The sequence below is a fragment of the Pristiophorus japonicus genome, chromosome 11 (assembly GCF_044704955.1).
Source record: "Pristiophorus japonicus isolate sPriJap1 chromosome 11, sPriJap1.hap1, whole genome shotgun sequence".
Lineage (NCBI taxonomy): Eukaryota > Metazoa > Chordata > Chondrichthyes > Pristiophoridae > Pristiophorus > Pristiophorus japonicus.
Window position 1 is genome coordinate 9,260,595 of NC_091987.1, and position 26,043 is coordinate 9,286,637.

General features: G+C 47.7%; 1 pseudogene; it reads right to left on the reverse strand.

The window, feature by feature from the left end:
* Window positions 1-9,263: 9,263 nt before the first annotated feature.
* Window positions 9,264-17,310, reverse strand: LOC139276507 (zinc finger CCHC domain-containing protein 17-like; annotated as a pseudogene).
* Window positions 17,311-26,043: the final 8,733 nt, after the last annotated feature.

Genomic DNA, 26,043 nt, shown 5'->3' on the forward strand with positions numbered 1-26,043 from the left:
CGGTTCCTGCGGGATCTGGACCGCAGCTCCGCCTTCTTCTACTCGCTGGAAAAAAGACAGAGTGTCCGTAAGCAGCTCTTGATGCTGCTGGCTGACGACGGCTCTCTCGTCTCGGATCCGGAGGGCGTCAACAACAGGGCCCGTGAATATTACGGGGCTCTGTTCTCTCCGGAGCCGTCCAGCGAGGAAGCGCGTAGAGTTTTGTGGGAGGACATGGCAAAGGTCGGCCCGGAGGGCGGCGAAAATCTGGAAGCTCCGCTAAGCCTGGCGGAGCTGACCGGTGCCCTCGACCGGCTCTCGAGGGGAAAATCCCCGGGGCTGGACAGGCTGACCATGGAGTTCCACAGGGCGTTCTGGGACGCCCTGGGGGGCGACTACGCGCGAGTCCTGGGGGAAAGTCTGGCGACCGGGGAGATGTCCCTCTCTTGGCGCAGGGCAGTCATCGTCCTGCTGCCTAAGAAGGGCGATCTCCGCCAACTTAAGAACTGGCACCCGGTCTCCCTCCTCAGCACGGACTACAAAATCTTTGCCAGGTTGATGTCTGCTCGCCTTGGTGCCGTGCTGGACCACATGATCCACCCCGACCAGTCCTACACGGTCCCGGGCCGGACAATCCACGACAACATCCATCTGGTCTGGGACCTCATCCATCACTCCCAAGAGGCTGGTCTGTCGGTCGCATTCCTATCTCTCGAGCAAGAGAAGGCATTCGACAGGGTGGATCACGACTATATGTTTGGAAATCTGCGCGCTTTCGGGTTCAGGACGCATTTCGTCGCCCGTATCCGACTTTTGTACGCCGCCGCGGAGTGTCTGATAAAGGTTAACGGGTCCTTGACGGCGCCCCTTCGCTTTAGGAGAGGGGTGCGCCAGGGATGCCCCATGTCCGGCCAGTTATATGCCGTCTGCGTGGAGCCTTTCCTGCGCCTCCTGCGGACGAGGTTGACGGGACTGGCTCTGCAAGGGCCGGGCGTGGAGGTCGTCCTCTCGGCTTACGCCGATGACATGCCCCTCACGTTGACCTGCGGAGGATGCGTGAGTGCCAGGAGATTTACTCGGCTGCATCCTCCGCCAGGATCACTGGGAGAAATGTTCCGGACTCCTGGTGGGTTAGTGGCGGGTGGACTCCCTGCTGGAGCAGCTCAGGCCTTTTGCCTGGAGCACGACCCATCTCCTCTATCTGGGAGTCTACCTTAGCCCCGACGAGGAAGCCTGGCCGGCAAACTGGCAAGAGCTGGAGGCCAAGGTCGCCGCTCGCCTAGGGCGCTGGACAGGACTGCTCCGAGTGCTGTCCTACAGGGGTCGAGCGCTAGTCATAAACCAGCTGGTGGCTGCTATGCTGTGGTACCGGCTGGTCACTTTGACCCCTCCCCCTGCATTTGTCACCAAGATACAGAAGAAGCTGGTGGACTTCTTCTGGAACAACAGGAAGCACTGGGTCTCTGCCTCGGTCTTGAGTCTCCCGCTTAGGGAGGGCGGTCAGTCGTTGGTGTGCGTCAGTACCCAGCATGCGACTTTCCGTCTTCAGACCCTGCAGAGATACCTTTACGGCGAGCACCCTCCTAGGTGGTGTGCTCTGGCGACGTATTTCTTCCACCAGCAGTACAGCCTCAACTACGACACGCAGCTCCTGTTTGTGAGCTTGGGGGGCGTCAGGACCGCCATCCAGGAGCTGCCTGTCTTTTACAAGGAACTTATCAGGGTCTGGAACAAAGTCTCCACCAAGTGCAGCTCTCCACCGGCTGGAGTGGCGGCTGTCCTGCAGGAGCCGCTGCTCGGGAATCCGTACCTCCACGACTGAGGTTTTAGATGTCAGTCGGATGAGAGGGCTGTGGCTGGTGAGGTGACCAGGGTCAGGGACCTGCTCGATGGCGGAGGAGCGGGCTGGATGGCGCCAGATGAGCTGGCACGGCGCCTAAATTCGGCTGATGTCCGCTGCGCGGCCGATGCCATCGAGTCGCTAAAAACAGCTCTGGGCCCCGACTCAGTTAGGTGTGTTGAGGTGGCTCAAGCACGTGGGGAGGTCGCGTCTGAACTGACCCCCGTCTGGACGGAATTCCTCATCGGCGCCAAACCCTGGAACCTCCCTCGGGAGCCGGCGCCTCACGACTTGAGCCGCCTCGGGGAAATCCCCTCCGTGCCTTTCAGTTCCGCGCGGAGGGGTTTCCTGTACGGGCTGCTCCTGCACACTCTCAACCTTGCCATCCTCGTCTGCCGTCCGGACACGCCATGGCGCACCATCTTGCCGTCCGGAGGAGGCGGGGGTCCCCGATGGAGTGCACTCTACGCGGGAGTCCTCCCACTATTTATCGGGGACTTGTCCTGGGGGGTGGTGCACGGAGCAGTCCCGTGCAATAAGTTTTTAAGTCGGTTCACGGGCTCCCAGGCCGCCTGCAATTTCTGCGGTCTGGAGGAGTCCGTGTTCCATGTTTTTATGGAGTGTGCGAGGTTGCAGCCCCTGTTCCATTACTTAAAGGGGCTGCTCCTCAATTTCTGGTTGCACTTCAGTCCCACGTTCCTGATCTTTGGGCACCCTGTGTGGAGGGGAGCGGGGAAGGTCCGAGGGCCTCCTCGTAGGACTGCTCATGGGCACGGCCAAGGGGGCCATCAGCCGGACCAGGCAGCGGGCGGTCGAGGGGAACGTTCCGCCTGACTGCCTGCCTCTCTTCCGTGCGTACATCCGGGCCAGGGTGTCCTTAGAGATGGAGCACGTGGTGTCCACAGGTACGCTCGCGGCCTTCCGTGAGAGGTGGGCATCATCACTGGAGTGCATCCTCACCCCCGGCAAGCAAATTTTAATTTGATTTTATATGTTTTAAAGTTTAATTTGTTTTAATGTCAGGTTTTATTGTCCCCCCCCAGTCAGGGGGCACTTGTATAATTTGCCTCTCGGTGCCCTAAACAAAAACACAAAAAAAAAACACAAACAAAACACAAAAAAACAAAAAAAAAGTGCACTTGAAAAGTGTTTTGAGTGTCTCCCCCCTTTAATAAGGGGGCAATTGAGTTCATGACTATTTTGTTTTGCAACAAAAGTGTTAAAGAGCTATATAATTGTGAGTCAGCTTAGCCAGTCACATGATGTTCACAAGACTCAATAAAACCCCAGCCAGTTGGGTCCAGAGGATCCTCGATGAGGCAAGTGGTTGTGAGCCTGGTGGATGAACTGGTAATGTGCAGTGTGATTGTTAAACCTTTGCTAATAAACCAATTAGTTCTTAATAGCAATATGTTGCTTTGCATTCTTATTCAAAGTACCCATGAAGCAAATACATTACACCAGGTAGCTCTAAGATCGCCTCATGATTATGTCTCTGATCTCTGGCATTGCCTTAGTCAATCTCTTCAGTATCCTTATAAGAACATAAGAAATAGGAGCGGGAGTAGGCCTATGGCCCAGCGAGCCTGCTCCACCATTCAATAAGATCATGGTTGATCATCGACCTCAATGTCACTTTCTCTCCCTACCACTTGATTCCTAGACTCCAAAAATCTATCTATCTCAGCCTTGAATATATCTCAGCCTCAATATATCTCTACATCCTTGCAAAAGTAGAGGGAAAAACTGGTTCCCAAGTACATTTTCATCTAAGTTGTACGCAGTACACAAAACGGTCAGTAAATTTTTAACTTTTGCTCTGTCCACCATGCTCTTAGTTCATTGATTGCATCCATAGCCACAGATTGTAAAATGCTGGCTACCCTGTCATAACCCTATTCCTAACCCATGTTCCTCCAATGACCCAACAGGCTGCATTCACACTTGGCCATATAGGTGAAATCTCAGAAAGCTTCGGTCAATGGCACTCAAGTCTTCGAGAAAGAACGTGTAAAGCACCTTTCAGAATGTCCCAAAGTACTTTACAGCCAATGAAGTATTTTTGAAGTATGGTTGCTGTTGTAATGTAGGAAACACGACAGCCAGGTCCCGCGAACAGCACTGAGATAAGAACATAAGAAATTGGAGCAGGAGTAGGCCATATGGCTCCTCGAGCCTGCTCCGCCATTCAACACGAGCATGGCTGATCCGATCATGGACTCGGGTTCACTTCCCTGTCCGCTCACCATAACCCCTTATTCCCTTATTGGTTGAGAAGCTGCCTATGGCCATATAATCTGTTTTAGTGATGTTGGTTGAGGGATCAATATTGGCCAGAATTCCCTCGCTCGTCTTCGAAATAATGCCGTGCGATCTTTTGCGTTCACCTGAGAGGGCAGACAGGATCTGGGTTTAACCTCCCATCTGAATGATGCCACCTCCGACAGCAAGGCACTCCCTCTGCATAAGGAGTGTCAGCCTGGATTTCATGCTCAAGTCTCTGGAGTGGGGGCTTGAGTCCACAACATTCTGAATCAGAGGCCAGAGTGCTACCTTTAGAGCCACGGCTGACACTTTAATCATGGCTCTCTTCAGCAGCAAATTGTGGTAAAGAATGAACTTTAAAACCTTAAAATGATATTTATGCATTGGCTTGTTTTCACCTGAAGGCTACAAATAGGAAACAGATTAAACAAACGTCAGTTGGTATGGAAGAAAACGCTTCACTGCAGAAATAAAGGCAGAATTATGGGGCTATCAGGTTTCAAATATCAAAGTCGATGTTCAACATAAAAAAGGCTATTTGCAGAGGTATTTTTCATCCTTGTGAGAGTTAAGTTCTGTTTCTTCTGTTTAATCGATAATTCTGAAAACCAAAAATAATTCTCCCTGCGAAGATAGCAGCTTCACTTGTCCCTAGTGGCTACACGTCAGATCGTGTGCTTGTATTGTGAGCTTATGAGCGGTGCATTAACTGACGGCCACTATGAACATCTTACTGACTGCTCCAGTACACGTACAATAGACACAGTTTAAAAGTGAACAATTCACTTCTGTCCGGTATTGTGTGGATCAGGTACAATGCACACCAGGTACAAAGGAACAATTCACTTCTGTCCGGTATTGTGTGGATCAGGTACAATGCACACCAGGTACAAAGGAACAATTCACTTCTGTCCGGTATTGTGTGGATCAGGTACAATGCACACCAGGTATAAAGGAACAATTCACTTCTGTCCGGTATTGTGTGGATCAGGTACAATGCACACCAGGTACAAAGGAACAATTCACTTCTGTCCGGTATTGTGTGGATCAGGTACAATGCACACCAGGTACAAAGGAACAATTCACTTCTGTCCGGTATTGTGTGGATCAGGTACAATGCACACCGGGTACAAAGGAACAATTCACTTCTGTCTGGTATTGTGTGGATCAGGTACAATGCACACCAGGTACAAAGGAACAATTCACTTCTGTCTGGTATTGTGTGGATCAGGTACAATGCACACCAGGTACAAAGGAACAATTCACTCCTGTCCGGTATTGTGTGGATCAGGTACAATGCACACCAGGTACAAAGGAACAATTCACTTCTGTCTGGTATTGTGTGGATCAGGTACAATGCACACCAGGTACAAAGGAACAATTCACTCCTGTCTGGTATTGTGGGGATCAGGTACAATGCACACCAGGTACAAAGGAACAATTCACTTCTGTCCGGTATTGTGGGGATCAGGTACAATGCACACCAGGTACAAAGGAACAATTCACTTCTGTCCGGTATTGTGTGGATCAGGTACAATGCACACCAGGTACAAAGGAACAATTCACTTCTGTCCGGTATTGTGTGGATCAGGTACAATGCACACCAGGTACAAAGCAACAATTCACTTCTGTCTGGTATTGTGTGGATCAGGTACAATGCACACCAGGTACAAAGAAACAATTCACTCCTGTCTGGTATTGTGTGGATCAGGTACAATGCACACCAGGTACAAAGGAACAATTCACTCCTGTCCGGTATTGTGTGGATCAGGTACAATGCACACCAGGTACAAAGGAACAATTCACTTCTGTCTGGTATTGTGTGGATCAGGTACAATGCACACCAGGTACAAAGGAACAATTCACTTCTGTCTGGTATTGTGGGGATCAGGTACAATGCACACCAGGTACAAAGGAACAATTCACTCCTGTCTGGTATTGTGTGGATCAGGTACAATGCACACCAGGTACAAAGGAACAATTCGCTCCTGTCCGGTATTGTGTGGATCAGGTACAATGCACACCAGGTACAAAGGAACAATTCACTTCTGTCTGGTATTGTGTGGATCAGGTACAATGCACACCAGGTACAAAGAAACAATTCACTTCTGTCTGGTATTGTGTGGATCAGGTACAATGCACACCAAGTACAAAGGAACAATTCACTCCTGTCTGGTATTGTGTGGATCAGGTACAATGCACACCAGGTACAAAGGAACAATTCACTCCTGTCTGGGACTTTGGGGCTCACATGTGCCTCAGTGTCAGCTCTATGGAGTGTACACGCCAGCATGGCACCCCCGACCTGTGAGATTCCATCAGCAGCAGGTCGGGGTCAAAGTACCATTGCAAGGTACAGTGTGAGCTGGTGCAGGAGAGCGATGGCAGCAAAGAGGGTGACTGGATTGGACGTCATCAAGGTCCAGGTCTGTGATTGGAGCATGGGCAGGTACAGCAGGAGGTTGGGGAGCAGGAGCGGCAAGAGATCGTGGAAGCGACGCGATTGGGGCCCAGGAAGGTTGTGATTTCGGGGCCCGGAAGAGGCGCGGGCCCAGGGGCAGCACGGGCCCAGCCCACACTGCGATATGTGCGCGCACTAGGTCCGTGCAGCAGAGCTGGTCTCGACTTGTCTTGGTTAATCCTTGCCACTGGATCAAGACCTAGCTCTGTCAAGGAACCGTGTGGTGGCTGGTGTGTAACGGCCACCACACGTTAAAAAAATCCACGCACAGGCATCTTCCACCCTTCAGGATGTAGTTCGGGACCTGGAATATTAGGTCCATCATTGAAACATCTGTGAACTCATCCCTTTTTGGCATGGAAGCAAGTCATCCTCGTTTCGAGGGACTGCCTATGATGATGATGACACATCAGGAAGGTGATTTTAACCCTACCTGCCAAGCGGAAAGCAGCTGAGTGATGAGTTAAAATTGCCCTCACTTACTTACTTGCCGGGATGGCAGGACTGACATATGAGGAGAGACTGGATTGACTGGGTCTGCATTCACTGGATTTTAGAGGCATGAGAGGGGATCACATAGAAACATATAAAATTCTGATGGTTAGATGCAGGAAGAATGTTCCCGATGTTGGGGAAGTCCAGAACCAGGGGACACAGTCTAAGGATAAGGGGCAGGCCATTTAGGACTGAGATGAGGAGAAACTTCTTCACTCAGAGAGTTGTTAACCTGTGGAATTCTCTACTGCAGAGAGTTGTTGATGCCAGTTCATTGGATATACTCAAGAGGGAGTTAGATACGGCCCTTACAGCTAAAGGAATCAAGGGGTATGGAGAGAAAGCAGGAAAGAGGTACTGAGGTGAATGATCAGCCATGATCTTATTGAATGGTGGTGCAGGCTCGAAGGGCATATTTTCTATGTTTCTATGTTTGCCCTCGAGTCACCGATTGTGATTCTCACTTAGGTTTTGGGACGGGTGGCTAACGTTGGCGAGGTCGTTCTTTAAGTATGCAGATCAGGCCGCGACTGCAATTTTAACGCTGGCCTGACTGGGGAAGCCATTGAGGCTTTCCCACCAGACTGAACAGAGTCGGGAGTTGCTGGGAAGGTGAGGATCCACAAACAAGCAAGTTTATTATCAATTAAAACTGGAAAAGTGCTGGAAACACTCAGCAGGTCAGGCAGCTTCTGTAGAGAGAAAGAAACAGAGTTAACACCTCGGGTCGATGACCTCAACAGAACTGGAAAATGTAATGAGAAGTAACAGAATGTGAGCAAGTGCAGAGGCAGGGAAAGGGGGGGAGGAGGGGAAGGCCAGAAAGAATAAAAGGGAAGGTCTGATAAGGTGGAAAGCAGGCCTGATCAAACGAGCAGCGGAATCATTATCAGCATTTTGTGTCTGAATACAGTGGGCGGAGGATTCCAGTCTCGCCGGGTTTGCCGGGGAGGCCTTGCAAAAGTCGCTTTTCGGGGCGAGATGTGCATGCGCTGAAAACCGGCTTTTCCGATCTGTCACAATTTCTTTAGACAGATTCTCCGCATCCTCACAGGAAACATAGAAACATAGAAACATAGAAAATAGGTGCAGGAGTAGGCCATTCGGCCCTTCGAGCCTGCACCGCCATTCAATGAGTTCATGGCTGATCATTCCTTCAGTACCCCTTTCCTGCTTTCTCTCCATACCCCTTGATCCCTTTAGCCATAAGGGCCATATCTAACTCCCTTTTGAATATATCCAATGAACTGGCCTCAACAACTCTCTGCGGAAGAGAATTCCACAGGTTAACAACTCTCTGAGTGAAGAGGTTTCTCCTCATCTCAATCCTAAATGGCCAACCTTTTATCCTTATAATGCCTGTTTCACATAAATGAAAACAGAAAGGAGTGATAGTTGAATTATTTGCTGCAACCTAAACTTCACAAACTGCTCTGTACCCAACTCCCCACATAATTTGGAGCATCCCCTTGTAATAATTCTACATGAAAAATTACCGTCTTAAAATAAACGTCTTAATACTGTACCAGTAATGGTTTATTATGAATTGTGAAATAAACCTCAATTTTCTCATGACTGTAACCTTCATGGGTCTTTCATGACATGAAATAATAAAAGGCCATTCCATTCAACAGGCCCAGCAACAGATTATATATAAATAGTGGTGTCCTGTACTCCCACAACTTGTTTATTCTTAAGCTGTAAGAGTTTTAAGCCACAGAATCATCAATGTTACTTTCCCCTGGACCTTCCCTAATGCATCTTTTGAAGTAGTTGTGGGCTTACTATGATGTGGATTCATCTTCTCCTAGTACACTGAATGATTTGATTTTTTACTGTTTTTGTCTTTATGCGGGCATGTCGTCCATAGATCTATATTCCCTATGCTTGCTGTGTGAGGTTTGTGTTATAACCGAGGCATACACCTACATTAATGTCGCTCAGCCACTTGCTGAGCTGCTAATCTGCACTTAAACCTGCAAGATATATGAACTATTTCATTTTGTAACAAAATAATAAAGTACTGCCACTATAAGGCTACAACAGAACAATACATTCAATGTATTTCAAATTTAGTTAAGCCTATGGGTAACTACAATGCATAAACAGTCAATTCTGAAAAAAACAATCACATTTCAGCCTCCTGGAGTTAAGTTTCATATACCAACAGCCTGGAGCACAAAAAACACATTTTATACACTGTACTGTACACCATACTCTTCCTTAATCTCTCTTTCTGGATTCCTTATGCTTGTGTTTTTTATGTTTTTTCTTTTTGTGTAATCGTTCAGTCTTTTCTGAATGCTTGTGCCTTTTGGTATCTGCAAGGTCCTGCTCACTGTTTGCGTCTGACATCTCAGACGAATGGGACTCGGAGGAAGATACCTTTTCTTTACTCTTCTTCCATTTCTTCTTTTCTTTTTCCTTCTTTTTCTTCTTTGGAGGTTGAAATTCAGACTGGCTGGAGCAGTCGGCTGGTTCCACCTCATCATCAGGAACTAGACTATATTTAACGCCTGCAGGCTGCATGAAGCTGTCTTTCGCAAAATGTCCTTTACATCTACATTTTTTGCAGACTGTGTTTAGGACAGCTTCGAGTGTTAACTTCTGTCCCGTAAAGTCTCTAAACTTGCGTTTCCTTCACTCATCCTGGTCAAGAGCAACATTATTTGGATCCAGATCCGTCCCAGACCCTTGATTGACAGCCTTCATTGAAAGAGAAAGCTTGACTTTGCCATCCTTCATCTCTTTTCCAATTACTTTAACCCAGACTTTTTCTCCAACATCAACAGTCTCGGCCAGATTAAGGACATCCGCAGGGCAGAGACTGGGCTATTTGCCAAACTCTTGCCCAGCGAATATCCTTCAAGCTCTTACGCTTAGTAAAAGCGGGCACATAGCCTACTTTTACTAGCATAACACTTTTAAAACATAGAAAAATTAAATTTACTCATTCATTTTTATATTAAAAACCCGGTACATTAAGTTCATTTTTAACCCTATTAAAACACATTTTTTTAATTTCCCAAATGTTGTTTTTTCTAAAACATTTAATTACATTTAATTTCAATTAATTTTAAATATGTGAGGTGTTTTATATAATTATTTTGCTGTGTTTGGGTGTTTTCGGGGTTTTTCTCATTGATAGTAATGGGAGCCCATACAAACAGAGCTCCCATTATTATCAATGAGAATACTGCTCAGTGATTGGTGGTCCAGGTCCACGTGACTCCAGAAGGCGTGTTCCTAGCTGGAAGACATGTTCCCCGTGCGCAGCGCAGCGAATGAGGGCCTCCGACCAGAATTCTACGTTCCTCTGGGAACAACAGGTAGTTTATGAGATTTTTTCTGGCTCGGAGGCGTTTGTACGAAGGAAGCCTCCGACCGCAATTTTCGGCCCATTGCTTGCAGCGGTTATGGTCTGAAATTGCTGAACTCAATGTTGAGTCCGGAAGGTTGCAAAGTGCCTCATCGAAAGATTAGCTGCTCTAATGAAGCTCAGCGGGAGTTGAGGAAAAGAACCATATCTTTCGATTTGGCATTTTTTCAGCTCATAACCACAGCCCGTAGTTTTTAGGAGAACAGGTGCTAGTAATGCTTCTGTCATTTCCATTTACACCTCCTCTAGACCCATTGTTTGTTTCTTTACCTGTTCTATTACCACCACCTCTTGCCTCGCACCATCATTAACTTGTCATTTACTCTCTCCTGCCTTCCACCCGATCACAGACCTTCCCTTTTGTTCTTTCCTCCCCTGCCCACCTTTCCCTGCCTCTGTACTTGATTACAGGAGGTGGAGGAGCGGAGGGAAATCGTGGTGGAGGTGCGACAGATGAGCGTACAGAGCCCAGAAGAGCCGAGGGCCCAGGGGCAGCACGGGCCACTGCGACGTGTGTGCGCACTGGGTCCGTGCAGCAGAGCTGGTCTCCAGTCGTCTTGGTTAATCCTTGCCACTGGACCAAGACCGAGCTCTGTCAAGCCCGCGTGGTGGCTGGTATGCAATGGTCACCCCACATTAAAAAAATCCACACACAGGCATCTTCCACACGCTCAGAGGAATGGAACATCAGCTCTTTCATCGAAACACCTATGAACCCGTGGAAGCAAGTCATCCTCGTTCGAGGGACCGCCTATGATGATGATGATGACTTGCTTAAAATCTGTAACATCTCTAATATTTTTCAGTTTCTGATGTAAGTTTATCCACTTGAAACATTGCAAGTAATTTTAACCCCCCCCCTCCGCCCCCCATCCCCAAATGGGGGGGTTTGGTTCAGGTAGGTGGTTTAAAAACCGTAAAAATCTGAAACAGGAACCCAACCTGCCTCGAACCTGCCCACATTCGATTTTACCAGAGGCGGGATGAGGGGCGGGCGACTAATCCGTTCACAGGAGGCGGATTTGCATTTAAATATTATAATGAGGCTGCCTGCCTTCATTTTAACAGCAATTCTATCTTTAACCATAGGGTTTCCCAATCCTCGGGAAACGTGGCAGGTGAGAGGAGGTGACAGGGGCTGAGTCCATGAGGTAAGAACTTTTACGGCACAGAAGGAGCAGGAGTATTTCCTCCAAGCCCAGCAAGCTAACCAGTAAACCCTCCCCTCCTCCGTAATCAGTCTGCTCCCCTGCCACCCATGATTGGACCCCTCCCTCCGCAATCACAATTTGCCCCTCCCGACCACTAGCTGCCCCCTTCCTTCCCATGACAGAACCCCCCATGATCGGACCCCCCCCCCCCACCCCGGTGCAATTGGACAACCCCCAGTGATCATATCCCACCTCCGTGATCGGATCTTCCCCCACCCCCCCCACCCCGTGATCGGACCCCCCGCACCCCCGTGCGATTGGATAACCCCCAGTGATCATATCCCACCTCCATGATCGGATCTTCCCCCACCCCCCCCCACCCCGTGATCGGACCCCCCGCACCCCCGTGCGATTGGATAACCCCCAGTGATCATATCCCACATCCATGATCGGATCCTCCCCAACGCCGCCCCCGCTCCCCCTCCCCCTTGATCGTACCCCACCCCCAGTGATCAAATACCGCCCCTCTCCCCATGATGGGCCCACACCCCTAGCGGTTAAAATCCACCCCAGGCGATCAAATGCCCCCCCGCTCCCCCACCCCCACTATCCCTCCCCGCCCCTCCCGCGCCCCCCTCCCCGGCCACTAGACCAACCTGCTCTTAGTCCATCGCGACTGCGGCCTTGTGCTGCTGTATTTCCCGTCCATCAGCCAGCCTGACCATCAGCTGTGGGTGGGAAACGTACAGAAAAAACCTCACACCAGCCCCGCCACAACTCCCTACTCATCTCTAAGCTAATATCCAGCCCATTACCTCTGTTTCTCTCTCCAAGGATGCTGCCCAACTGAGTATTTCCAGAATTTTCTGTTTTGATTTTATATTTCCAGCTTCCACAATATTTTGCTTTCGAAGTAAGGTTATTACTTTACCTAACAACATCGGCTCCTGTGCGTGTACAATGCACAGCAGACAGCAGGAAATTGTTCCTTCCCCACTGTTATTGTACTTCTCAATGCCAGCTCCTGCACATCAGGCAGAGAATAATCATCCAGTCCCGTCTGGTACAATAGAGGTGGTGTCAACTCACATACATGTACAGTGTTTTTTTTTTTCAAAAATATACTTTATTCATATAAAATTTTCACAATACATTGGAAAATAATTCAGTACCATGCGGTCAGCAAGTCCATACAATTCATTTGGACGCTGACAGCAGTTCCATATAATGCACTAGCGTGCATTTCATTTCAGGGTACAGTTTAGTACAATCCATAAATCACGTTACATGTCGTACTGTGCAAGTAAGGGGACGTGTTGAGGGACGTACTAAAGATTGGTGCAGTCGGTGCAAAGGCACGATGGGGAACAGCCACAGTTTAAGGCCCTTCTGCCACAGTAATTGTTAATCTGCTTGTATACATAGAGCACCATGCACTGAAAAACACCTGTGTTGTGTCATGTATAATGAAAGTCTCTGCACTGTTTAGTAACTTGTAAAGAAATGTAAATGTATTCCCACCCATTCAATGTACTGCTTTCATCTGCATAGCGCGACGTGTAATGTGATTCGTGATCGGTATTGAAATGTATTCTGAAATGTAATGTAAACCTGTTCTCATCTGCTCCATGTAATACCCTTAATTGCACATACATGTACAGTGTATACAGAGCAAAACCTCTCGGAACATAAGAACATAGGAACAGGAGGAGGCCATTCAGCTCCTCAAGCCTGTTCCACCATTCAATTGGATCATGATTAATTATCTTAACTCTATTTACCTACCTTTACTCCATATTCCTTAATACTCTTACCGAACAAAAATTTATCAACGTAAGTTTTGAATTTTTCGATTGACCTCCTCTGGCCCAGCAGCTTTTTGGGGAGAATTATTCAAATTTCCGTTCCTCTTTGTGTGAAGAAGTGTTTCCTGACATCACCTCTGAACGGCCTGGCTCTAATTTTAAGGTTCTAGACTCGATGGCCCTGATTTCACGGCCGCTGTGGGTGGATACGAGATGCGTACACGTCTGTAGGGGCCCCGAATGTTCCAGGTTTAGGTATGCGCCTAAACCCGGAACTTGCAATCGTCAAAAAGCCTCTTGACAGATCGCACGCATCCGGAAGTAAAGGGACTCCGTGGGCGGAGAGTTGGGCAATTTGCCCAACGAATGCCCTTGAAATTCTTGCGACTGATAAAAGCAGACATAAGGCCTGTTTTTATAAGTGTAAGACTTTTAGGCCCCAAGTTTCCACACGCGGCAAAACAGGTGCCTATCCGAGCTGGGCGCCCGTTTTTCGCGCCGAAAACGGCGCCTGAAAAAAACCGCGCTATTCTCGAGCGCTTTGCAGCTCGATGTCAGCTTGGCGCGGCGCCCAGGGGACGGAGCCTACCACTCGCGCCCATTTTGTAAGTAGGAGGGGGCGGGTACCATTTAAATGAGTTTTTTTCGTGCCGGCAACCCTGTGCGTGCGCGTTGGAGCGTTCGCGCACGCGCAGTGTGAAGGAAACATTGGCTCTCGGCCATTTCTGTAGTTCTTTGTAGCTGTTCAATTTTTAACATTTTTTAATAAAACCACATTGCCCTTCCATGATCAGCACTGAGGCTTCTTGCAGCTTTCTTCCCCTGCCGTCGGTCGGGCCCATCGGGAACGGCGGCCTCAACTTCTGAGGCTTCCTGCAGCCTTCTCACTGCCTCCCCCACCCCTACCGTCGGGAAACCGCTGCCTGAAAGGCCTGCCTGAAGCACTTTCACACAGGTAGGAAGATGGTTTATTTAAACTTTTCTTTGCTATTAAATTTTTATTCAGGTTGGATTTATTTGTATAATATTTGTATAAGTATAACTAAGGATTTATTGTAGAATTTAATGACTTCCCTTCACCCCCCCACCTCGTTCCGGTCGCCTAATTTGTAACCTGTGCCTGATTTTTTAATGTTTAGACAAGGTTTTTTCAAGCCTACAAAAATCTTCACTTGCTCCATTCTAAGTTAGTTTGGAGTACGTTTTCACTGTGGAAACTTTCAAATCAGGCGTCAGTGGCCAGACACGCCCCCTTTTGAAAAAAAATTCTGTTCAAAAGTGAAACTGTTCTACCTGACTAGAACTGCAGAAAACTTAAATGTGGAGAATTGCGATTTCTAAGATACTCCGTTCTCCACCAGTTGCTCCTAAAAATCAGGAGCAAATCATGTGGAAACTTGGGGCCTTAAAGTCCAGAAATAGCATTTTTTTCAATAATTTAAACATTTAAAATCCTGTTAAATAAGGACAGTTTATTTTTAGACACGTTAAAGTAGGTAAATTTATTTTTCAAAAAATTTAATTTTTCTTTTAAATAATTAATTACATTCCGTTTTGATTCATTTTAAAAATTTGATGCTTTTATTAAATTAATTTTAAGTGCTTGTGTATTTTTCAGTGTGTTCCCATTCATAGGATAATGGGACTAAAGCAGATAAATCCACTGGACCTGATGGCTTGCATCCTAGGGTCTTAAGAGAAGTAGCGACAGGGATTGTGGATGTATTGGTTGTAATTTACCAAAATTTGCCAAAATTCCTTGGATTCTGGGGAGGTCCCAGCAGATTGGAAAACAGCAAATGTAACGCCCCTATTTAAAAAAGGAGACAGACAAAAAGCAGGAAACTATAGACCAGTTAGCCTAACATCTGTGGTTGGGAAAATGTTGGAGACCATTATCAAAGAAGCAGTAGCAGGACATTTGGACAAACAAAATTCGGTCAGGCAGAGTCAGCATGGATTTATGAAAAGGAAGTCATGTTTGACAAATTTGCTGGAGTTCTTTGAGGAAGCAACGAACAGGGTGGTTGAAGGTGAACCAGTGGATGTGGTGTATTTGGACTTCCAGAAGGCATTTGACAAGGTGCCACACAAAAGGTTGCTGCACAAGATAAAAGTTCACGGGGTTAGAGGTAATATATTAGCATGGATAGAGGATTGGCTAAATAACAGAGAACAGAGAGTCGGGATAAATGGTTCATTCTCTGGTTGGCAATCAGTAATGAGTGGGGTGCCGTAGGGATCAGTGCTGGGACTCCAACTATTTACAATCTATTTTAATGACTTGGAAGAAGGGACTGAGTGTAACGTAGCCAAGTTTGCTGATGATACAAAGTTAGGAGGAAAAGCAATGTGTGAGGGGGACACAAAAAATCTGCTAAAGGACATAGACAGGCTAAGTGAGTGGACAAAAATTTGGCAGATGGAGTATAATATTGGAAAGTGTGAGGTCATGCGCTTTGGCAGAAAAAAATCAAAGAGCAAGTTATTATTTAAATGGAGAAAGATTGCAAAGTGCTGCAGTACAGCGGGACCTGGAGATACTTGTGCATGAAACACAAAAGGTTGGTATGAAGATACAACAAGTGATCAGGAAGGCCAATGGTATCTTGGCCTTTATTGCAAAGGGGATGGAGTATAAAAGCAGGGATGTCTTGCTACAGTTATACAGGGTATTGGTGAGGCCACACCTGGAATACTGCGTGCAGTTTTGATTTCCATATTTACGAAAGGATATACTTGCTTTGGAGGCAGTTCAGAGAAGGCTCACTAGGTTGATTCTGGGGATGAGGGGGTTGACTTATGAGGAAAGGTTGTGTAGGTTGGGCCTCTACTCATTGGACTTCAGAAGAATGAGAAGTGATCTTATCGAAACATATAAGATTATGAAGGGGCTTGACAAGGTGGATGCAGAGTAGATGTTTCCACTGATGGGGGAGACTAGAACTAGAGAGCACGATCTTAGAATAAGGGGCCGTCTATTTAAAACAGAGAAGAGAAAGAATTTCTTCTCTCAGAGTGTTGTAAATCTGTGGCATTTGTTGCCTCAGAGAGCTGTGGAAGCTGGGACTTTGAATAAATTTAAGACAGAAATGGACAGTTTCTTAAACAATAAGAGGATAAGGGGTTATGGGGAGTGGGCGGGGAAGTGGAGCTGAGTCCATGATCAGATCAGCCATGATCCTATTTAATGGCGGAGCAGGCTCGAGGGGCTAGATGGACTACTCCGGTTCCTATTTCTTATGTTCTTATGTTCTTATACTTATGGCCATTCCATACATACAGAACGCATCATCATCATAGGCAGTCACTTGAAATTGAGGAAGACTTGCTTCCACTCCAAAAGTGAGTTCTCAGGTGACTACAGTCCAATATGGGAATTACCGTCTCTGTCACAGGTGGGACAGACAGTGGTTTGAGGAAAGGATGGGTGGGACTGGTTTGCCGCACGCTCCTTCCGTTGCCTGCGCTTGTTTTCTGCATGCTCTCAGCGACAAGCCTCGAGGTGCTCAGCTCCCTCCCGGATGCTCTTCCTCCACTTAGAGCGATCTTTGGCCAGGGATTCCCAGTGGAGATGTTGCAATTTATCAAGGAGGCTTTGAAGGTGTCCTTGAAACGTTTCCTCTGCTCACCTGTAGCTCGCTTACTGTGTAGGAGTTACGAGTAGAGCACTTGCTCACCACAAGTAAGAATGGAAATACCTCGACTTGGATTGCTTGGGCCGGCCCATGTAATCCCAGGGACGCAAATGAATCGCTTACATCCCGTGGATACGTGGGCCCCTATGCAGGCTTTCACGTACAGGCCCAGGATCACAATTCCCCGTACCTCCAGGTAGCTTCGTAGATATTTTTCAGGCCGGAGGCATCTGCCCGCGGGAAGCCTCCGACTGCAATTTCTCGGCCAATATCTACCTTATCAACTCCTTTAATCATCTTAAACACCTCAATTAGATCAGCCCTGAATCAGCTATCCTCAAGGGAATAATTAACCCTGTTGACCCCTTTCTAGCTTTAAATATAATTGATTATTCCTCCTCCTCCACTGCTTCTCCTATAAGAACATAAGAACATAAGAAGTAGGAGCAGGAGTAGGCCATTTGGCCCCTCAAGCCTGCTCCACCATTCAATAAGGTCATGGCTGATCTGCTCATAGATTTAGCTCCACTTCCCTGCCCGCTCCCCATAACCCTTTACTCCCTTTACACTCAAAAATCTGTCTATCTCCACCGTAAATATATTCAATGTCCAGCCTCCACAGTTCTCTGGGACAGAGAATTTCATAGAATTACAACACTCAGAAGAAATTTCTCCTCATCTCAGCTTTAAATGGGCGGCCCCTTATTCTAAGACCATGGGCTAGAACCTCCACTTTCGTGCTTATCGCCCAAAAATCGGCGTTATTTCTGGCGTGGGCGTTAAAAACATGTTTTCTGATCACTGGCTTCTCGCCCATTCTCAAAACACCTAGTTTCCATTTTTGAAAAAGGGCGCTACCACGAGTGCTATCAAATGGGCGGTTGCGCTAAATTTTTTTGACCTTCTGCCGTAAAGTGTGGCCGTCCTTAGCAACGGCATGGCAACACGCGATTCCCGCGATTCAGGAGGTCAAGGGTCACCATGACATGCGCAGAAGAGGAGACTGAGAGAGAGGGAGCTCAGAGGCACTGAAGGCGTGTGTGGCTGTGGTGTGTGCTTATCTGGCTGTTGTGGGAGGCACGACGGAGATTCACCAGCAGCAAAAAGCCTACTAAGTACCAAGAACATAGTTGGCACCAAGTTTTTGTCCAACAAATAAGATATAACATGGAAGGGATGGAGGAGGGCCTGGAGCTGGTAGCCAGGAACACTGGTGGCAAAGGGCTCCCAGTGGTCCCGGAGCACCGCAAGGTGCAGCACTCCCATTGCCAACCACACGAGAGCCAGTAGCAATATCTTGCTTCTGGCTCGGAGCATGTTCCCACCTCGGGACCATCCACTCCCGTATCCATCCAAGCAGCGCTTCAGCCGTCACCCCCCCCCCCCGCCGTCCCCCCAGTGAAGCATCGCCTGAGGACCTCCTCGGGCAAGCGGCTTGGAGTCAGGAGGGGAAGGGGAAGGGGTAGAGTTGGGGAGGAGAAGCGGGGGGCGGGGGTGGGGTGGGGGGGGGGAGACGGAAGAGTTGGTTTGCACAGAAATACTGATGATTGCAGGCTAATGTTCGGTTTAAATGTTTTTTATTTACCAAACCTTGTAGCACATTGGCTCAGTTGGCTGCACCATTAGCCGCTGATGTAATGATTACAAGTCTGAATCGCGGGAATCAAGCGTTGCCATGCCGTTGCTAAGGACGGCCACACTTTACGGCAGAAGATCATACAGGATCTGAGCATCATGGATGCTGCCCATAAATTGAGTATTCACTGCCAGTATAATTTGCTGGTGGTCGACAACCAGTTGGACATTCAGGGAGTGGAATTCCTTGCAGTTCCTGAAAACCTCTGCATCTGGAAAAGGTGCCCGCATCGCGATGTGCGTACAATCTATTGCTCCCTGCATCTTGGGGAAGTTTGCAATTCTGGAGAATCCTAGAGCTCTCTCACTCTGTGCCTCCCTGGTCACAGGGAAGCTGATCAAGTCCCTCCTATGTGCGTACAGGGCTTCAGTGACCTGTCTAATGCAGCGATGTGTGGCATGCTGAGAAAGTCCGCAAATGTCGCCAGCTGTAGCCTGAAAAGAACCCGAGGCGTAGAACGACAGTGCCGTGGTGACTTTGACCTCGATGGACAGTGCAGTACTGATGGTGATGGCAGGCTGCAGATCTCCCCTTATCAGCTGGCATACCTCAGTGATGACCTCTTTATGGAAGCGCAGTCTCCGAAGGCAGGTGGTGTCGGGCAAGTTGAGGTAAGTGGGGGGGTGTAACGTCTGGTTCTCCTCATCTGTCTGTCACTTCGTACATTGGGCACATAATGCAGTGGAGCGTTCCTTTGACGATGTCGCGTCTGCTGCATGTATTTGGTCACCAAGAGAGGGTGAGAATGGACAGGCCCCGTTGCAGGAGCTCTCTGTTTTCCACCGATTGCTCACAAACAAGGAATGTCTCGATGAAGACACCTCTTCAATTCCAATCGGTCACAGTATGGTCAAGATGTTTTTACAGATGTTTACATCAACTCCAATGACCTGCAGAGTACATCTGAACTCCCCCGAGGTTGAAGCACAGCAGCCTTTTAAAGGACGCGACATGCGATCTAGAACATGGCGTCCATAACGCTGTGATTAGTTCCAGTTAGTTCCACTTTTTGTGAGCATTTTTTTGGGTGAGCGATATTGTGGGTGATATGTGTGTGAGGTGGTGAAATTGATGATGGGTAATCTCCATGGCCGCTAGTTTGGGTAAATATGCTCTTTACGACAAAAAACAGTAGGCGGGTGTTAACATTGAATCTCATCGTTAATTCCGTGCGGAACGTAACGCTGGGCGATATTAAGGGCGTTGAATTCGCCCATTTTGCTGATTCCGCCCAAAGAAAGTGTTAATATTTTTTCTCGGCATTAAGCACATGGTGAAGGCAACACTCGGCGATAAGTTTCCGAAAAATTCTCGCCAGTTTCTATTTTGTGCCAAGATGGGAGATGTATGGCCGTTATACGTTATGCATTTTAGCGGAATAATAGGCATTAAGTGGGCGCTAAGCATACAAAAAAGTGGAGATTCTAGCCCCAGGTCCTCTAATTTTAGTATCCCCAATGAGTAGAAATATCCTCTCCGCATCCATCTTGTCGAGCCCCCTCATTATCTTTTACATTTCAATAAGATCATCTCTCATTCTTCTGAACTCCAATGTACATAGGCCCAACCTACTCAACCTATCCTCATAAGTCAACCCCTTCATCTCCGGAATCAACCTAGTGAACCTTCTCTGAACAGCCTCCAATGCAAGTATATTCTTCCTTAAATACAGAGACCAAAACTGTATGCAGTAGTCCAGGTGTGGCCTCACCAATACCCTGTACATTGTAGCAGGACTTCTCTGCTTTTATACTCTATCTATGTGGGTGGCCTCTGTGGCCTCCCTCAAATCTATTCTTCGTTGTCCCAATTAAGTCATTATACCTCCTCCAACAGCTTTTCCCTTCCCCTTCCCATATGGGCACCTCTAGCACCTTTCCTATTCCCTATCAATATGCTACCCATTGGCAACATCAGTCTTTAACACAAGCTTGCTTTCTGTTGTGGAAGAATTATCTCTTAGTTTATAATACTCTTGTTTTTGGTACTGCACCATGTAAACGTTCAAGCAACAAATTGCCTGCTTAAAACAAAAGACACATTTAGACCCCAACGTTCGTTGACCCTGAGTCATGAAGATAGGGGAAGTTGGGAAACGGACGGTTGGAGAAGCAAAACAGAAGTATATCGCTTGTACTAATAACAGGAAGATAGTTCCTTGTTTTTCTGCTGATGCGAGGAAAATAACCCCACTTGTGTGTGCGTATGCTAGTTAACCTTTGACTTACCACAATGTAAAGATAAATTGTCATAGCATTACCATATAGGGTAAGACGTTACAAAAATGTTAGATAATTGGACAATGGTGTAAGGGGGCGGGACCGCCCCCAAAGGTATAATTGTAACTTGGAAACTTCGCTCGGAGAGAAGGTGTGGCGAAGCTGCAGAGTTTCCCCATTTCTCCCAGAGCACTCTGTACGAATAAACTGTGACGTTTTCCTTCACCATACTCGGACTTGGTGTGGAATTAATTTCCCTTACAGATTTGGTGCTGCGAGCAGGGTGAATACGGTCGCTTCGGGTCGCCTAGCCGGTGGAGAGGGACGAGTAGTCAAGGTTTGACCATCCAGTCAATTGGGCCCCGGAACAGGGCGACCCCTGAGCCCCGATTCACCAAAGAACAAACCGTCCGTGAACGGTGAGAAAAACCACAGTTGAACCGCGGGTTAGAGGCTAAGCTAGCTTGGTATGAGTGATGTGTGAAAGAAACGAGTGTTGCCCGCCACCTCGATTGTCACAAACTATCTCAGCCACCTAACTTGAGCCGGAATTAAGAGGGCAAATGCCCCACGTGAAGGCCAAGGATTAAGGTCGAAGGGAACATAGAGAGGACAAAGTGGCGACGGAAAAGTGGAACAGTGAGTGAAGTAGGGACTAATCTCCTTGCGACTTTGAGTCACACAGGTCGGGACATTGGGGGTCGTGTGTAGAACAATTAATGTGGTCGTAGTAAGTTGCGGGTGCAGCTGGAAAAGATCGTAGAGGATCGCGGAGGCGCCATTTTTAACGAATCGCAAGTGTGTTGAAACACCTCTGACGATAAAGATTGCAAGTCCGCCTGGTAGAAGTGAGTAAGACCAGGCGTACCTCTGATAATCGTGAGACCGTGACGTGAGACTGCGATGAGTGGTAAGGAATTGGAGAGGGCCCCGCCTAGGATCCCTCACCAGACTATACATGACCGAAAGGAGGGATGGGCCCCGACGGGAAAAAAAAGTGTGAAAGAACAGAGAGAGGGGTGGGAGACACAGAAACAGAAAGAAAAACTGGGACATTTGAGATGACGAAAAGCAGCCCTCAAAGCCTACCATTCTAGTTATGAAAAGAAAGGATAAAGATGCAGCCTTGAAAGAAAACAAATTGAACGAAATTGAAAGAAGAAGTGTCTTCGATTGTCTGAATTAACAAAGTTACCAAGAGATGAGCCCTCTATGTAAAATTCCAAAACCTAATTTGAAGAAAGAAGATAAAAAAAAGAGGACATAACTTACTAAATACTCGTTGATATTGGCTGTGAAAAAAAAAGATATTGGTTGAATTGAATAGATTTTTGAAAGAGGTAAAAGACACTCTCCATTGACAATGATTTTAAATTATGAGAAAGTTTCATTGCAGTTTGAAAAGATTTCCAGAATAGAAGTGTTTATCAAGAAAAGTCCCGAACAGTCTAAACAAGCAGGAGGGTTTTGAAAATAACGAGGAGAAGAGATCTAAGCTATGCGAACTCAGCACAGAATGAAAAATTGGGAATTAGAAAATCTTACTGATTTAAAAATTCTTATAGGAAATATTGGAATGTATACAGCTTGTGTGAAAATTGAAGTTCAGTAAACAAAATAGCTATTAAAAATGTGTGATATCGTTTTAAATCAATTTAAAAAAAAATCTTTGGCAAGTACTTGAATTAGAAGTTAAGGAAAAAATTTAAATTTAATCTAAAATGCTGTCTGTCCTGATGAGAAGACTTCTATTATGACGACTTTACGAATGATTTCTGCTGTTTTAACGGATTCCTAATTTCTAAGCAAGTTTTGAAAGCACAAAGACTTAAAAAAAAATGAAATTCGGATGATTACGTGAAGTCACGTAATGACATCAGGCCTTCTTACAAACCTGTAAAGAAGTTAACCCTTTCCATTGACAACTGTTTTATATTGGACATTATTCATTTGAATTCCTTAATAGAATAAAGAAGACTCACCTGACAGATAAAGGAAATGGTGGGATAGTCAGAATAAAATAAAACAGAACTAGCCTATGTAATAATACTCGCCTGATACAAATAATGAAAGAATTATTCTAGGAACAGACTTAATAAGGGAATTTAAACTACTAATAGACGGCGAGCATAACAAAATAATCTGGCCGCAAGCGGATGGACGTAAAAGCAAGTACTCCGCGCCCTTACGAAACATTGCGAAAATGGGCAGTGCTAAATTACTGGCCCGGGATTAGGAATAAGAGTCGGGGGTAGACGGGGTGATATGCGAGGCTCTAGAGCCGGTATGGGCCAAAACAAAGCAGGACACGGGCCTCGTTGACATGACGCCGGTTAACATCCCAGGGCCCGAACATGAGGAACATAGAAGAAAACCCGGCAGAAGGCCTCCTGGGGACAGTGAAGCCACACCAGTGTGAGGAAGTGGATAGTGAGAATATAGAAGGTTGCCTAGCAGAGGAACCTTAACCGGGGCACAGATGACCCTCTACGTGGATGGGTCTAGAAAGTATGTCGAAGGGACACCACGGACCGGGTGGGCCGTGGTAAATTGCCAGTTACAAACCGTGGCGTCTGGCAGATTAGATGGGGGACTCTCAGCCCAAGTTGCTGAGATTGTGGCCTTCACCGAAGCCTTGAAGCTGGCAGGGGGCAAGACTGTTAATATCTATACAGATAGTCGCTATGCGATTGGAGTTGTACATGATTATATGATAGCATGGGGACGCAGGGGGTCCGTCACAACAGGGGGAGAACCCATCCGACACCGGAAAAGAGTCCAGGCTCTATTGCACGCAGCTGAAGGGCCACTGCATGCTGCTGTGATAAAAGTAAAAGCTCATCAAAAGGTACAAACCCGGGAGCAGGAAGGTAATCAGGCAGCTGACGCCGCCGCACAGCAAGCGTTGGAACAGGGCGTGGAGGAAAGAACTGAGGGAGTTGGTAGTGTGGCGCATGAGAAGGTGGGCCTAGTCCAAACTCACGTGGATACCTCCCCCGAGAAGCGGGAAGCGTGGAAGGCGATTGGAGGCGCCCCGGATAAAGACTCCGTGTGGAGGAAAGAGGGGAAGGTCACAGCCCCAAACTGCATTAAGCAGACATTACTGGAACTACACCATGGAGTGGCCCATACAGGCAGGGGACCCATGATGGAGTGGCTCACGAGAAGATTGGTGGTGGTCCGGAATGGGGCGGGATATAGCCAAACACGGTCAGCGCTGTATAACGTGTGCGCGACATAATTCCGGTAAGCCAATTAAGATACGAATGGGGCACCAACCAAGGCCCCAAGGGCCATGGGAAAACATACAAATAGATTTTACTGGACCACTGCCTGACTCACGGGGGAAAACGACATTGCTTAGTGGTAATAGGCCAGTTCACCCGATGGGTGGAAGCTTACCCAACAAGGAACTGTACGGCCATTGCGGTAGCTAGAATTCTGGTGGAAGAAATAATCCCGAGATGGTGGGGGTGCCGTTGCAAATGGACTCGGACCAAGGCACCCACTTCACGGGGAAGGTAATAAAGGCCGTTTGTCAACTGATGGGGATAAGACAGAAATTCCACATCCCATACTATCCCCAGAGCTCGGGGATGGTAGAACGGATGAATCGAACCCTCAAGGTGGCGATTGCAAAGGCAATCCGAGAAACCGGGAGGACCTGGGTTGACGTGTTGCCCCTCATTCTAATGAAGTTAAGAGTGATCCCAGACAGGATGACTGGGCTGTCCCCCCATGAGCTAATGACGGGTAGAGCAATGCAACTCCCAGAAGGGATCGTTTCAGGGGGGACTGATGTGGGACCCTTAAGGGATAGGATCAGGAGGTACGTCCTGGAAATGAGCAACAGTCTTAAGGAGATGAGAACGCAGGTCAGGGATAAGCAGCTCCGACAGGACGAGAAATTAGAATCCACCACCCTCCCAGATATGCCCCAGGCAGGGACCCGCGTAATGGTGAGGGTTCTCCCCGGGAAGCCTGGCTTTGCCCCGAAGTGGATCGGACCTTACGAGGTTATGATTAGCGGAGATACATATGCCTGCGTCGACATGAGAGGACGGGGGCAGTGGAAACACTGGACCCAGCTTAAGGTTTTCGAGCCGAAAAACTAATGCCTGTAGTATCCACTCTTCTTTGAGTCGCCCACAGGTCAATAGAGACACTACAAGCAACATATACAGCCATCTTGCCTTTGACTAGTTGTTAATATCGAGTGGTAAGATGAAACTGTGTGCCGCAGTCTGTATTATAGCCTTGGTGTACGTCAAGTGCAGCGCGTGGGAAGCGAGACGGAAGCGAGAGCTCCATGTAAACACCTTTCTGTATATGTCTTATGTTTATGCGCGAAATGGGAACTTTTCTAGTTGCTGGGTGTGCTCACATATCCCTATACATTCCAAAGGGGGAATTCCTTTGTGCCCCGTTCCACTGACCCTAACTGAGACTGTCAAGTGGCTTCTGAGCCCAAATGGCACGGGAGGAGGGGGGCCAATGCAAGAACGAAGGATGAAAGGCGGGTCAAGAGAGGGATCACGGATGGGAGGAGGACCATCATACTGATACCGTGTGGACAACCACGGGAACATAATCGAGTGGGAGAGTGCTGGGTACCCCATTAGTCAAACGTTCCAGGGATGGTACTAACCACCCTATGACCATAAAAGGGAACCCCCATACCTAGTCCTGACCAATACCTCAGGGATCGGGAGACCAACCGGGACCATATGTTTAACCCGAAACGACACCAGCGGAAGGGGACATGTCATAGGATACAGCGACTGCCCACACAACCTCAATATCACAACAGGCGCACGGGTCATCATCCTCTCACGCCTCCCGAATAAAACAGATGGAGGTCTGTGGGCCCAGTCTTGGCATCCCGAGACAATATATAAAATGGCGGCGTATAACAGCACGTATTTTGTGTGCGGGCATAGGGCATATCCCTGGTTACCCAGGCGATGGACAGGGTCCTGTTATTTGGGATATGTGGTCCCCTTTGTCAGGCAGGTACGTACCCTGGCAGAGGTGCATACACCAGGTCGACGAAGACGAGCGATTACCCCGGTAGAAAGACTCTTTGGAGTTTTGATGTTCCCATACGGGATAGGACGTACCATGGATGAACTAAGAAACGTAGAGAGGGTTCTGGAACAAATAGCTACCGACACT